Source organism: Notechis scutatus, chromosome 3 (assembly GCF_049901735.1).
Source record: "Notechis scutatus isolate UNSWTSFEM ecotype Mainland chromosome 3, rNotScu1.2, whole genome shotgun sequence".
NCBI lineage: Eukaryota > Metazoa > Chordata > Lepidosauria > Squamata > Elapidae > Notechis > Notechis scutatus.
The window spans coordinates 119,649,051-119,663,669 of record NC_142011.1 but is presented as its reverse complement, the minus strand read 5'-3'; the positions used below and the strand labels follow the sequence as shown (position 1 = coordinate 119,663,669).

At 38.6% G+C, this 14,619-nt stretch overlaps 1 long non-coding RNA gene across 4 annotated transcripts in view; it reads right to left on the bottom strand.

The window, feature by feature from the left end:
* Positions 1–14,619, bottom strand: part of LOC113415237 (uncharacterized) — a 38,802-nt gene that overhangs the window by 12,269 nt on the left and 11,914 nt on the right. For 3 of the 4 annotated variants that reach the window (XR_015748763.1, XR_003371285.2, XR_015748764.1), the window contains exons 2-3: positions 9,678–9,873; positions 3,703–3,873 (exon numbers count right to left, since the gene is read on the bottom strand). This is a non-coding gene — a long non-coding RNA (uncharacterized LOC113415237). The remainder of the gene's footprint in view (positions 1–3,702; positions 3,874–9,677; positions 9,874–14,619) is intronic. The other variant, XR_015748765.1, reaches the window with a different exon arrangement.

The window sequence follows — 14,619 nt, the reverse complement described above, 5'->3', positions numbered from 1 at the left end:
TTGCCTTTCATAATGAATTTTTTTCCTTAATGAAACACTAGCTTTATTTGCTAAAATGAGGTGCAGCATTATAAATGGTCGGAGAAATTTTGCATCCCAAGGTTGTGGGATAGTATGGTAGATATCCCCATTCCAGATATAGAGGATTTGGGGTAGAATTTCCTTGAAGTTTGACAATGAGAACACACACAAGATTATGTACCACACATTTTTCTGCCTTCCTCCAATACTTTTGCCTTATAATAGGGCAGGCCCCCTAGTTTTTTTGCAGTTAGGTTAATCACTGTAACTTTGTAGTAAAATAAATAAATAAATAAATCCTGGGGTGTAGGAAGGTTATTTCTTTCAACCTTCGTTTCTTCACTCGACCCATCCTTGCAGCTGCTTGCTCTCTAAATCCTGATTGCAGACAGTACGTACCGATGTGGCATATAAACAGACAGGGATGAATGATTTAAGTGCCCTCAGAAAACATATTTTGTCTACAGATGAGGTACCTGGGCTGCTCCCAAAGGCAAGAGAAGTTAGCTGTTCCAGAAGCTGGCAGAGGCCTTTAGCAAATTAGTGTTAACTTTAACCAATGGACAAAACAAGGTTTTATGATACATTGCTGCCATCTACTGGAAATAGTGGGAAGTTGATAATTCTTCAGAAATTTCTTAAAAGTTTCTTTAAAACAGATAAACAGTCCTTTTCACACATGAACTTATAAGTGTTCTACTTACGTTGCTCTTCAATACATTATAACTAATCTTCATCAACTGGGAAATCTCCCTCATGTAATTGATATCTCCTGCTATCTTATTTCTGATACAAACATTGATCAGAATTTTATATAGCAAGGCAAATCACTTCCAAAATATTGCCAAGAAAACTTTTGGGACTTATCCAGGCAGTTGCCAGGACTGATTTGAAGACACAGCAACAAAAATGCTGTGCCTAGATTGATAGGTTTGTACCCTAGCTGCATAGGTATGTTATCCCATTTAAGAAAGGGTGGCTCATTACCATAACACTAGAACAGGGGTCGCCAACTTTTTGGACCTCAGGGACCACCAAACTCATAATTTTAAATCACCTGAACCACTAATATGAATTTTGATTGATGGTGGCTTGCTGACATTGGTGGGAGAGAGAGAGAGAGAGATCTGATCTAACCTCTCTCTCTCTCTCTCTCTCTCACACACACACACACACACACACACACACACACACAAATCCCTCTCATACCTCACCCCTTCCAAGGCAGCCACATTCCTACTTTTGAGCTCCGTTCTCAGGGGAGGGGGAAAGTGAGATCCGATCTAACACAGAGATCACACACACACACACACACACATACACACCCTCCAAGGCAGCCACATTCCTAACCTGCTTAGAAGAAGAAAGGAGTGGAAAGAAGCAGCGCAGTGGCCAGGCAAGTTCCCCCCCCTCCACCCTTTCCCCCCTCCCCTCACTACCTCTTGTTGTTCCAACGCAAACCTTGTGTTCCCGCGGGCTGGCCATGTGGGTGGCGCAGCCTTGTGTTCCCATGCAGCCTGGGTTAATTGCTTTAGGGGGTGCTCTGGGGGTGATATTTTTCTGCGGACCACCAAAATTTTCTTGCGGACCACCAGTGGGCTGTGGACCACCGGTTGGCGACCACTGCACTAGAAGACCAGAGAAATCCTTGACAGTTTCATCATATCCATTGGTGGGGGGGAGGAGATGGGGGAGCAGAGGAGAATAACTCATTTGTAACCAGTCAGAGTAGAATAAAACAAACAAAGCTACCAAAGCTATTTCAAGATTTGTTGGAATGTCCATCAGTAACCTGATATTATCAGAAGTTGGTACCATTTCAAAAAACAAGACTGTACAGAATGTCTAATTGATAACAGAACCTTTGGTAACCAACATGCTCAATTTGCCAAAAAAAATTGCACCCCCATTTTACAGGGTTTTTTGGACATTTGGCATTTGTAGAATTCTCTTCTGTTCTTAAGATAACCACCATATAAGTCTTACACAACTGTAAGGGAAATCCCCATTTTTGAAGACAGCATATCTCTAACAACATAGGAGCCAACCTTTCTTTATATATGTTTATACTTTCCTTATATTTTTATACAATTATAAAGGAAACCCACGGACTCAGTGGATTCACAGAATCAACTGAATCAAATAATTCCAGTGACATTAGAACTGTGGCTAAATCCTTTAAAGGAATGTAATAAATCCTTGGGAAGTTCACTTTATTTTTAAAAACTAACTATTTGCTCAATATTTGAGCTTCTGGGGTAATTGTATAAATATCCAAAATGGAGGATTTACTGCAGTCCTTATTTCACCTGAATCAGAGTGTAAATGGGTGTGAAACCTTCTTGGGACTTCAGTCACTCTGATTCAGGTGACCCTAAGGATACAGATAAACCCCCAAATTGCCTCGACTACTCTCAGAGAGCTAAGGACCAGAAGACTGCAAAGAATATAAATCCTTCCATTCAGTGGTGGGATTCAATTTTTTTTACTACCGGTTCTGTGGGCGTGGCTTGGTGGGTGTGGCAGGGGAAGGATACTGTAAAATCTCCAGTCAGAGGTGGTATTTGCTGGTTCTCTGAACTACTCAAAATTTCCGCTACCGGTTCTACAGAACTGGTCAGAACCTGCTTGAATACTACCTCTGCTTCCATTCCTCACCAGTCAGAAGAAGCTTTTTGGATGGGAAATGAAATGTTTTCAAAGGAAAAAAAAAACCCAAGAAAGTTCAGTTGCCTTTTGGAAAAAGCACTTTTGGGACAACCATGATCTGGATGATAGATAATCTCCATTTTTAGAACATTTCTGGATGGGTGACAAAAGTTTCGTCCAACTGAGAAAACAGATTTTGACAAAGTGGATTATTAAAGGCTTTTTAGTCTTTTCTTATTGTGCTTCAAAAAATGCAACATGATCTCGGATGGTGATGGAAAGTAACCCTACCTCTGAAGTTGTTTTGGATTACTTCCAATTCAGCAATAACCTTCTCATCCCACCACCAGATCTCAGCCCCATACAGCATCTTAGGTTATCACTTTGCCTTGGTGATATTTTAAGCACAGGGCTACTTATAAATACTAGCAAAAACTTCAGAATAGCACAATGACATGAAGAGAGATTCCCCTGCACACAGTCTTAAATTTCTTTCTGAATCCAAATGAAAACTCAGCAAAATTTAACCACTTTCCAAAGATTTTTGTGCTATTCTTTAATAACATTTTTATGCTTGAAGCTTCCTCTTTAGCCAGGAAATATTTGATAATTATTGAAATATAATTTCTTCTTTGTGAAGTTATAATATATTTGGGTTAATAATGTGCCCAGTGATATAACAGCCAGTTTGATTTAGTAGTTCAGGCTAAAAATGAGAGACCCTACATTTGGTCCTGCCTTAAGCAAAAAGTCAGCTGGGTGACCTTGGGCCAATCACTCCCTCTCAGCCCTAGGAAGTAGGCAATGGCAAACCATTTCTGAAATCTTGCCAAGAAAACTACAGGGATCTGTCCAGGTAGTTGACAGGAGTCAAGTCTGACTTGAAGGAGTGCAAACACACACACACACACACACACACACACACACACAGAGAGAGAGAGAGAGAGAGAGAGAGATGGTAAAACTCCTACTAGTCTCAATGTTAAGAGTCAACGTTGATTAGAAGGCATGCATAAGCACACACAAACTTACACATTCTATGGCCCCTTTCTCATTTGGCTCATGTATATGAAATAACAATTCCTTTAATTTCTGACCGTTGAAGTGATGGGGTCTGTCATCTGGCACAACTGGAGGATACAAAGCTGACTTCCACTGTCTTTATGTTATGAAGGCTGAGCAATTCCTTTTCACAGAATTAACCTAAAAATGTAATTTCAAAGTGGAAAGATGTTTATGACTGCAGTAAAGTAATTGTTATGTTCACAGTCTCATTCACATATGTTCAAAATTAGATATATACTAAGATTTCCATTTTGATACTGAACTTTAATTGCACAACTTGTTCTCTAAATTTTAAAAGGAAATTGAATCTGGATTTAAAGGTGGAGATTCTGGCTGAGATAATGTCTTCTGAATGGCTGTATATAGATATATTAGATTTAATACATTATCTACTTATAATACATAATACATAATCTACTGTATTAGATATAATACACTTCACTGAATGTTATATTTCAGAGACTATCAAACATTAACTGGTACATATTAATTGTGCCCAGCTATTGATGACTATGATATATTCAGCTATCAGATACCAACATGCTATTGCATAGTAGCTGTGCAAAACTATCAAATGTTTAAATGCTGCTGTTAAACTTAATATATATGATGTAGGTGCTGAATAAATGTCATTGATACGTTTGGGGAAGGACTATTCATTTCTGCACTCGGTGAATCGTAATTATTCCAGCTGTTATGAAGTAACTGCAATTGCCCTGCTGCACCTCCAGGTGGAAACCTTTGACTGTGAGTAAATGTTCTATTACTTATTCCCACACCAAAATTTGAGACTGCCCAAGTTACAGAATGCTGATGGTCTTTGAACATAGGTGTAGCTGGAGACTAGTTACACCATCTATGTCTTTCCCTGGGATGAGAATTTTGAGAGTAACCTGTTGACTTTAAAGGTATAAAATAAATAGAGATTTACAAGACTCAAACAATTTATTTCTCTGAAGCCAAAAGGATCGGTTATCTAAGTGATCTTCTCCTACAACAAGATATATTCTGCTCTTGGCAATGGAATAACTTGAAAATAGTGTATAGAAATTTATGGTTGATGAATAAGATCTTGCTTTAAACCGATAAATTGTCCTTTTATAGGACAATTGTCCTTTTATAAAGTGTCCTTTTATAGGACAATTTATAGGATCAAAGCAAGTCTTACCTAGAATGAGTAAATGGGTACCCTTCATTTGTAAAAACTTTTTTAAAAGTCTAGGATTTAGTTGGAATGCTTAAGATTCTGCACCTCATGTATCCTCTCATAGGGATGGAGAAGCTTACACCCACCTGACCTTTGGCATAATTTGTCTGGGTAATTGCACACTTTTCTGTTAAAAATATTGATTCTAAAATGTTAATCAGACCATTTAGAGGTTTCCCATACCTGGAAATGCAATTTCCTGTTAAAGTGATTAAATTAAAACAAAATCAACCCGAAATAAGTACATGCAACCTAAAACTGTTGAAATAGCATATTGTAGTCAAACAGAATTATTTCATTCAAATAAGGCTGGTGGCACAAAGGAAGAGAAGTGCTCTCTTGTTCTGCAAAATGTCTATACACATTTCAAGGAAGAGCCCAGGTGCTGGACAGGGTCTGGAGTTGGGCTCTCACACTGTAGAAAGGAAGAGGGCACCCAGAACATCTTCCCCTGCTGGCCAGCCGGTGCTTTTTTGGAAGACATTGCTGCAGCTCTTGGTTCTCATTGGAAGTAATTGTGATGAGAACTAACACTGATAAACCCATAATATGTTGCAGCAAAAACAATCAGTGCTATACATGCTGGCCCCCAAAACGCCAAGAAACATTGGTGATGCGACTTACAGCTATGACTAGCACTATGTAAGGTAACAGGATTGAATGGATTTCAGTCGACCGAAACAGGGCCCTTAGTGGGGCTGGTTTTATCATCTGTCAACAGGTGCAGACATACAGCAGTCAAGGTTATGTTAAGCCCTACTGAGACAATTCAAAATGCTTGAAAAAGAGATATCTTTTCTCTTGACACATCTGCTTAGGAGCACCCAAATATGACAGGGCTCTGAACAGAAGCACTGTTATTACCCCAATTAACTTTTTGGAAGCCCAATTTTACTCTGGAACACATAAGGATGCCCAAACTGGCTGCCTAATTTTAGTTCTGCCTCTCAGGAGGGATGCCATGTTTCCGATACTGACACTTTATGCCAAATATGAAATACCCTAAAGATTCCGTCTGATATCCAAAAATGAGCCGTTTTTGAGCAGTGCAGTGTAGTGTTTATGAAAGGCCTGAACTTCTTTTGGACAACAACAATACCAACAATGTTTGAAATTTATACACGACATATCATATGATCAGAATAGCTCTCATGTGTTTTATACATTCCCATGAAGTAGACAATGAAATTGATTACCACCATGGTGTTGATGAAAACTAAACTACTGAGGCCTCATGGGAGCAATTTATGGAGGTTGCTCACAGATTTATTCTTTTTTCATGGAAGCGGATCCTGCTAAGCTCCATTGGTTTATTTCCAGATAAGTCTACGTCATATTTCTGCCTTAACATATTCAGATTGGAGTCTACCCATGGTCAGACTGAAACTTGTTTATCAATGAAGCAACAGGCCACACTCTCTGACAAGGCACTTTTGTTGTTAGGGTGCATCTAGAGAGAAATGTAAATAGGAATATTGCTGTTGTTTCTGTGGTGAGAAATCTCAGCCACCTACTCTTTCCTAACCTGCCCTTTCCTTAAGTAAGACATGTTTAGATGTGAATCCATCCCTGGTTTCTCTTTATTCTTCCATCTGCCATCTATCTTAATGCAGGCTAACTCTCCTTCAACTGCAAATACCTGGCAAATTGAGCATTTATTATTTCTTTTAAATGGAAAATCCTATTAAAGTGGTTCAGGATGTCACAAAAACTTTTATTCAGACAATTTCTGTTTGGAATTAGCAAAAATAATTTCTCCTGAGTTTGCTTTTGTAAGAAGAGCAAGTAGAGTTTCCAACAATTTGTTCATTAAGTAAGAAATAGATTAGAATGACACTCAACTAGATCTCCAGTTGTAGTATTTACTAAAAAAATTCCTCCATAACAAATCTTTATAAAAGCTGGGTATTCTTTGTATCTATTTAGGCACATACTTATCTATTTAATGTACATGATAAATGCAGATCTCATATAATCAAAGAGTTGGGAAGGGCCATTTAGGCTATTGAGTCCAATCTATTGCTCAAATAAATCCCTGACTCCTGCCGAATTCAGCTTGAAGACGTCCAGGAAAGAGGACTCTACCATTTCCTTGAGTAATTGTTTCCATTGCTGAATTGTTCTTACTTTTTCTACTTTTCTACTTTTCAACAGGATTTGTTTTGCTGGAACTTAAACCCATAATCTATTTAGACTTACGTAAAGGTTGTGAGGCTCTTTATATCATGCATAAGATCTATTAAGCCAAGATTAAGATGAAAATCTGGGGGCCTAAGGAGACTGCTTCAGCTGACTTAAAATATGTTGGATTATTTCTTGAGGTTGGAGGGACAGCACTGACCTCAGGACCTCCCTGCCAGTCTCTGAGATTGGCCCATTCTGACATAAGGAATTGCATTTGTAGGAAAATCATAAAAGAAGGCGTCATGAGGGGAGGAGAAGCAACGATCAGGGAGAGCTGAAGACTGAAAAGATCCCTGACACCTCCACCTAAAACTACACCTCTGAATGCTGCCTCATGCCCCCCCCCATAAAAAAGAGACTAGGCCTGCTCTCAGGCCTGTCTAATTATATTTCCTTCCATTGCTTGAAGATGGCAGTCCCTAAAGCTGGGCTAGTTCTGCAGAGTATCATAATATTGGGATCTGGGTGCTCTTCTTACAGCAGCCTTAAGCGGCTTACCTTCTGTGCTGATACCAGCTCAAAATGAAGCCAGCTTAAGAAATTGCTATCAAGATTTCAAGTGTGGGTAACAAGGTGGTTTGGATGGTGTTTACTATAACCTCCCATTTTTAGATTCCTATGTTCCTTTGCCCCTCCCACTCTTGCTGGGAAAACCAAATGCCGATTGCCTTCATTTTCACTCAAAAAATCTCTACGATTGAAAAAAAAAATTACCTCATGGAATCTGACCACGTTTCTCTATAATCCCATAGCCAAGATGATTTTGAATAATGACATTTATGTCAACTATTTGGAGTGACAGCAAGTAGCGAGATAGATTCTGAAGATTTAGAAAACAGTATATAATAGAAATGGTGGCATGGAAAAGAAATTAAGCTGAGCTGTCTTAAGCACAAGTCTGAAAGCTTGGAAGACAAAACCTCTGGTCCCATTGACCGGCCCAGATTGGATCCTGCAACATCATCCTAGGATACGTATATTTGTGTTCCTTCCTGAGCTGTATCTCCTCGGGTGATATAAACCAGAGCCAAAGCCTTGCTTTCCACAGCCTTTGCGGATTGAATGGACTTTGGGATTTTCTCCCAGGTAGTCTTTATAACTGTTGACATGTATATTGAGCATCAGGGTAAGAACCATCCCTTCAGTTTTGATAGAAGCTGGACTAGTCACCTCTCCTGGTACTTAAAGCGAAGAGTCAAGATGAGCGGGTGTGTACTACTCACCATCTTCATGACTCCAAATGCTTCTAGGCTTCATGTGGAATAATTAAAGATTAGAGATTTTGCTGCAACCATTTTTGCTCTGTGCTTTTCAGCTTGTATCAATTTCCTTGTATCAGGTGCTAACACTAAATGCACAGGCAGGTAAGGATGTTTTCAAGCTTTTCTTTATTATCTAAAGAGTAGAAAATTTCTTCCAGAAAAAGAAAAATGCCATTTTGGGGAGATTCATCAATGGTTTTGTTTTTCTGCATCTAGCTGACCTTGGCTGATCTTCATAAGCTGAGTAAGTCTGAATTGGAAAATTTTGGAGCTATAGACTGGACTTGGAGGTAGAAAAAGTCTTCTGGAATAAAACAATGAGAAACTACTTGGATATTTTCCCAAATAAACTATGTGGAGTAAAGGAGTCTGTTATTTTGAAATAACAAAGTTCTATTTCCTGAAGAAAATGGTACCATCTAAATTTCATACAGATCTTTATTTGATGTATATGCTTGGATTCTTATCTCTTTCAGAAAAAGAAATATATTCCTTTACTCCTAATCTTTAAACTGTATCCCAAGATCTTGGGTCCTTGAAGATTTACCAGGGAGACATGGAGATTCAATTCTGTCACCTAAGCTTAAACTGAGAGTGTGAATTTTATCACACCACTTCTGTTAATTACTTTATCAGTGCCAGAATCATTGCGTGACCCACCAACACTGCCTTGTTAATTGTCATTGCTGCTATTTGCCTCCACATATTATTACTGTCTACATACTTTTTGCATTTTGTTTTCCTCTGACTTCCCAATCTACCCCCTACCATCATGGTTGTTGAATGAACATCACATTTTAAAGTCTGTGATGGACCCTGACCCACAAAACCATATAGCAGTAATGTGAGGTTCAGCTAGTGTCCAATGTATAAACCATAACCAGCATTTTATTTTTTTACAACCCAGGTAGTTTCTGTGTTTGGCACTGAAATTTTTTTTTAGGGAAGCAAGAACATGCATAAAATATTCCTAGAAGTTGAAAGATTGAAAGTTGCAATGCTACCCATAAGCAGGCTCACATGTTCACATATAGGCCTGCTTAGGCCTATAGCAGTAGTCCTCCAACATTTTGGTCTCAGGACCCTTTATATTCCTAAACATTGTATTTATTGATACTTACTGTATTACCAATTTACGATGAAATGTTTTAAAATATTTATTGTGGACTGCCTGAAAGGATCTTGGGGACCCACGGGGATCCCCAGACCACATTGGAGAACTGCTGCTCTGGAGAGAACATGCATCATTGCCAAGTGTAGTTTCCACCTTCCAGATACTATTTGCTCACCTGTATCACACTCAGCCTCCATTCTTCCTATAGCCCTGGTAGCAGAAGGAAAGAAAGCAGCTGTGCTTCAAGCAAAGCCCGGAAATTCCCTCCCTTTTCTCTGCAGGATCACATCCGCATTACAAGGCAAACTTTATTTCCCCAGCAAGGAAGACTCTGTTTGCTAAGGACACCAGGGAGTTGATGAGCTGCTAATCTGTGGAAGAAAAAGAGGATTTTTTTTTTTCTTACCTTAGCTGCAAAATAAAAAAAGTAAGAACAGGAGCCCCGGGGTTGAACTCAAAAGGCCTTGGCTGGGTAAATACAAGCTGGATGGCACAAGAGTGCGATGTGGAACGTTACTCTAAAAATTAGGCCTTCGTAGCTACTTAAAATTTAGCTTGCAAAGATAGAGCTTTTGGACAGAACACAGTGCTGTCTTTTTATATTACTCAGGGAAGCGACTGCTTGATTTGCAAATATGCGAATGCTGCTATATTTGTCTAATCTTCCTCATTGAACATTGAACATTAGAGAGATAAGAAATTCATGTCAGCACTCCTTGTACAATACTATCTTGTATTGCGTGTGAGAGAGACAAGGTGAGAAAGCTGCTTTGGGAAGCCACTGAAACTTGCCTCACACAAGAACAGGAATCTAGGCAGAGTCCAATTCAGTATTTTTAATAATCTGCTGCATTAATCCTTTCCATTCAAGACATTCAAGCCAGTAAATTAAAATACAATTCCAAGAGTTATATCAGTATTAGGGATTAAGATGTTGGACTAAGAGTGGAGAGAACCAGACTCAAGGTTGCCTCAGCTATGGAAATTCACTTGGGTGACTTGGGAGAAGTCATTTTCTCTCTTAGCCCATGCTAAGTTATTGTTTGTGGAACTCAGAGGAGAAAGTATTAAGAGGAAACATGGGGTAGGAATGTAACAAATAACTAAGCATTCTGTTAGCCTCCAGTTTATTGGGCCATGACTTCAAAGAGGAAAAACATTGATGGAAAATGTTTGATCCAGCCTAAATGAGGAAAGTGTCTAAAATGAGCATTCTGCACTACCCTCTGTAGAATTTTTAAAAAACTATTTTAGCAAACTCTGTTAGGGAAAAGTGTGGAGCTATAGCTACCCAACAAACTGGTCTATGCACACATAATCTGCTGCATAAAGAATGTCTTATATAAAATAGATGCACCTACAGTCCTATCTTTGCTTTTCCATTGAAAAGTAAGTGACTAGAGGTGGCAAAATCAGATATGGAGAAATGGCCTGAACTTTGTGCTTCAGCAGGACAGCAGAACTAATCTGAACATGGATATTGAAAACAAAATCATTATTTTTCAACTTCAAAGTTGAAGTCCCCCCAAAGCATATAAAAAAGGAATCTATTCTTTCTTTTAATCATTCTCACCTCTTCGTTTCTTGCTGGTTCCTACTTCAATACCATTTTAATAATGGTGGGAAATGTTTAGTATACATGTAGCAAAATAGAACATTTGATTTCTACAAATCAGATTGTCATTTCAAAGGTTGGTTCTTGTTTTCCTCATTAATATGTTTAAGAAGATCCGAGGTCTTCCGAGAAGTGATTTGAACCCAAGCCTCTCTGAACCTTGTGTAACACAATTATTAAAACCAAATGATAGATTAGGTTAAGATAAGATATAGAGTTCAAAAGCTTGTCCAGTATCAAGTTTAATGGGTGATTTATGGCCAATTATGCTCTTGTATACACTTTCTTAAGGGATGATGAGCATCTAAAATGGAGAGAGCTAAATGCTTATTGCCTCTGTGGATGAAGGCAGGGGTAAAATGGGTCTCATAATGACAGCGGTTCTATTGATAGTATTGCTCTGTTTTCTTGGCATTATTACACTGATGTTTAATGTAACTATCTCATTGCCATTTGCCCCAGCAGGGGATTTGGCCCTTCCTGACCTTTTCTGCCTGTGATTCACTAACATCTCCCTGCCTGGGAAGCCCAAAGAAGAATGCAAATGCCCTCGCCTTCTTGTGAATGTTTGCTTTGTTTAATTGTACACACATCCCATCCAGGGTGCTTTCTTGCTTCAAGAAAGAATCCCTTTAAATGCAGTGTGTGTGTGTGTGTGTGTCTGTCTGTCTATCTATCTATCTATCTATCTATCTATCTATCTATCTATCTATCTATCTATCTATCTATCATCTATCTATTCTATCATTTATCTATTTTTTCAGCTAAAACTCTTATAGCCAAGGTAGTTTGCTTATGTAAGTGAAAAAATCAGTGGTGTAGATGCTTTAGAAGAGCTGCTTGCTTCCCCCCACTCATCTTGGATACAGCCCATTGCAGTAGCATTTGAGATTCATTTGCAGGTAAACACATAAGACAGGCTCCAAACCGGGAACCAACCAGGCTGGTTACAGCTGTGCTGCACTGTGATGTACTCAAATGCATATTCTATAGAAGAATGTTTGCTGTGGAGTTTTACTTCTCTTAAACTTTACCACACCTTGTAAAATTTGTTTTTGTCCTACAGTTGCATGCAAAAGTTTGGGCAAAACTTATGTTTTAATGGATCACTAAGTAGAAATAAAAGCCTCTACATGAAACAAATGACACCTTTTTGCAAATTCAGATGTTTATATTTCTTATACATCCTCTTCAGTGCAGAGATTTGTAGCTGATTATATTCACGGTTTCTTACATGTACATTATTTTATTTCTCAAATTATGCAGCAAAATCTGTGTTTTGATCAGAAAAACATACCAAAATCTGTATTAAGGCAATACTCCCTTAGATTTCAAAATGCTTGAGAAAAATTTATAACAAAATTCTATTATCCTATGTAGTGAGAAACTTATGTAAGCATGGCAGCCATTATAGAAGTTTCTCAGTGCTCTTTATAAGTGCCTCATCCCAAACAAGTGAAGTTAGGAATTCAATTTTGAGGATATTTTGTGGACTGTTTTATCTTTGTGTTTAATTGTGCCTGCACCTCCCATACAGCACCCTATTAGGCCAGCTCCAGAGCCCTATCTATCACACAAGCTCTTGATGGGCGCACTTGCCTCACAAGTCATGCCAGTGACAACTAAGCAACCCAAGTATTCATGCATTGTGGGGAGGATATGTGCAGGTGGCATGTATACCTCTGTATTTGATGAAAGTTGGGATCTAATAGGACTTATTTATAATTCTTCATGAGGCAAGGTGAACAGAGATTTTAACCATCCTGACTAACAGCAAGGTCTTGGAAACGCAAAATCTTGCTCACTATTTTATCTCCTAGAACAGGGGTCACCAACCTTTTGGACCTCAGGGACCACCAAACTCATAATTTTAAATCCCGGGGACCACGAATATGAATTTTGACTGGCGGTGGCTTGCTGACATTGGTGGGGGAGAGAGAGGGGGGAATTCAAATTTCTTAACAACTGGTTCTGTGGGTGTGGCCTAATTTGTGGGTGTGGCTTGGTGATCATGTGACTGGTTGGGCATGGCTTGTATGTAAATATTATAAATATTTATGTAAATATTGAATTTTTTATTAAAAAAGAGCAACTTTTACTCAAAATCAGGCAGAGCTGGCTCACAGAATCACAGATTCATTCAGAGATCTATCTTTCTGCAATCGGCTAGCTGAATCTGTCACATAAAATTTGCTTGAAAGCAAACTCATAAATTTGCTAGCAAGAAAACTCACAAAACTAACTCACAACACACCATGTATGTAAATATTGAATTTTTTATAAAAAAAAAGAGCAACTTTTACCCAAAATCAGGTAAAGCAGGCGGGCAGATTGTGTTGCTCACAGAATCACAGATTTACTTAGAGATCTGTGTTTCTGCCATTGGCTATCTGAGTCTGCACTGAATAATAGAATCTTCAGTCCTAAGGGAGGATGAGCTAATCTAAATCTCCCGGCATAGCAGAATAGCTGAAGGTCGGAAAATGGAAAAATAGCAACAATTAGCAGGCAAGGGAGGGTTCCCACGGACCATGTGGGCGGCGCAGCTTTGTGTTCCTGTGCAGCCTGGATTAATTGCTTTATGAGGGTGCTCTGGGGGTGACATTTCTCTGTGGACCACCAAAATTTTCTCGCGGACCACCTGTGGGTCGCAGCCTACCAGTTGGCGACCATTGTCTTAGTAGATTATCATGGTAAGCTACTACCCTAATGTGGGCTCTGGGATTATCCCATTTTCCACACTCAACTTTTCAGTTAAGATCTGCTCTCCTAGCACTTTTACAAGCAAAATTGACTGAAGAGCAGTAATATACAAACAATATAAGGAAAAGAATAAAGGAAGCAAGATATAATAAGCAACACCAACTCGATTTCTGTGTTGTTCCAACTGAATGAACACAGAACAGATAAGTAATTTCAGAAAAGGTCATTCCTGCAGTTCTCACCTAGATTTCAGTCAGATCCACTTGTCCTGGCTCTCTCCTTTTTAACCAAGAGTAAGTCACAACTGCAGAAGGGCTTAATAACCTCACCCTTGTTCTATCTCTGATCTGGTGTCTTAAATCCTTTCTGAAAGATCCTAGATGTTCAACTGCACTCAAAGAGGAAGATTTCCTACAATGCACGCAATGTCTTTTCAAAATATGAATGCAAGTAGTCTCATATGTTTATTTTGATAAACATTCCATTGATAAAGGCAAAGTGAAGCATGTTTAATGATATTATCAATATGGATGTTTTCTTAAAATAAGCCTACTTCCAGATAAATCTGGTTAGCTGTAACTTGAACCACTGAGTCTGTGGTTCTTATAGTGCTTCATTAGGATGGCCAATTGATTGCTTTAAGACAAAACTATGCCTAGATTAAAATTTTGTTACATATTTTTGAATATAAAGGAGGTATAAAGGCTGGTATTACCTTATAAATCTTTTGTAATTCTTAATCTGGCAATGGCATAATCAAATATAATACTTTTTGAAAATGAAAAAGAGCATACTACAC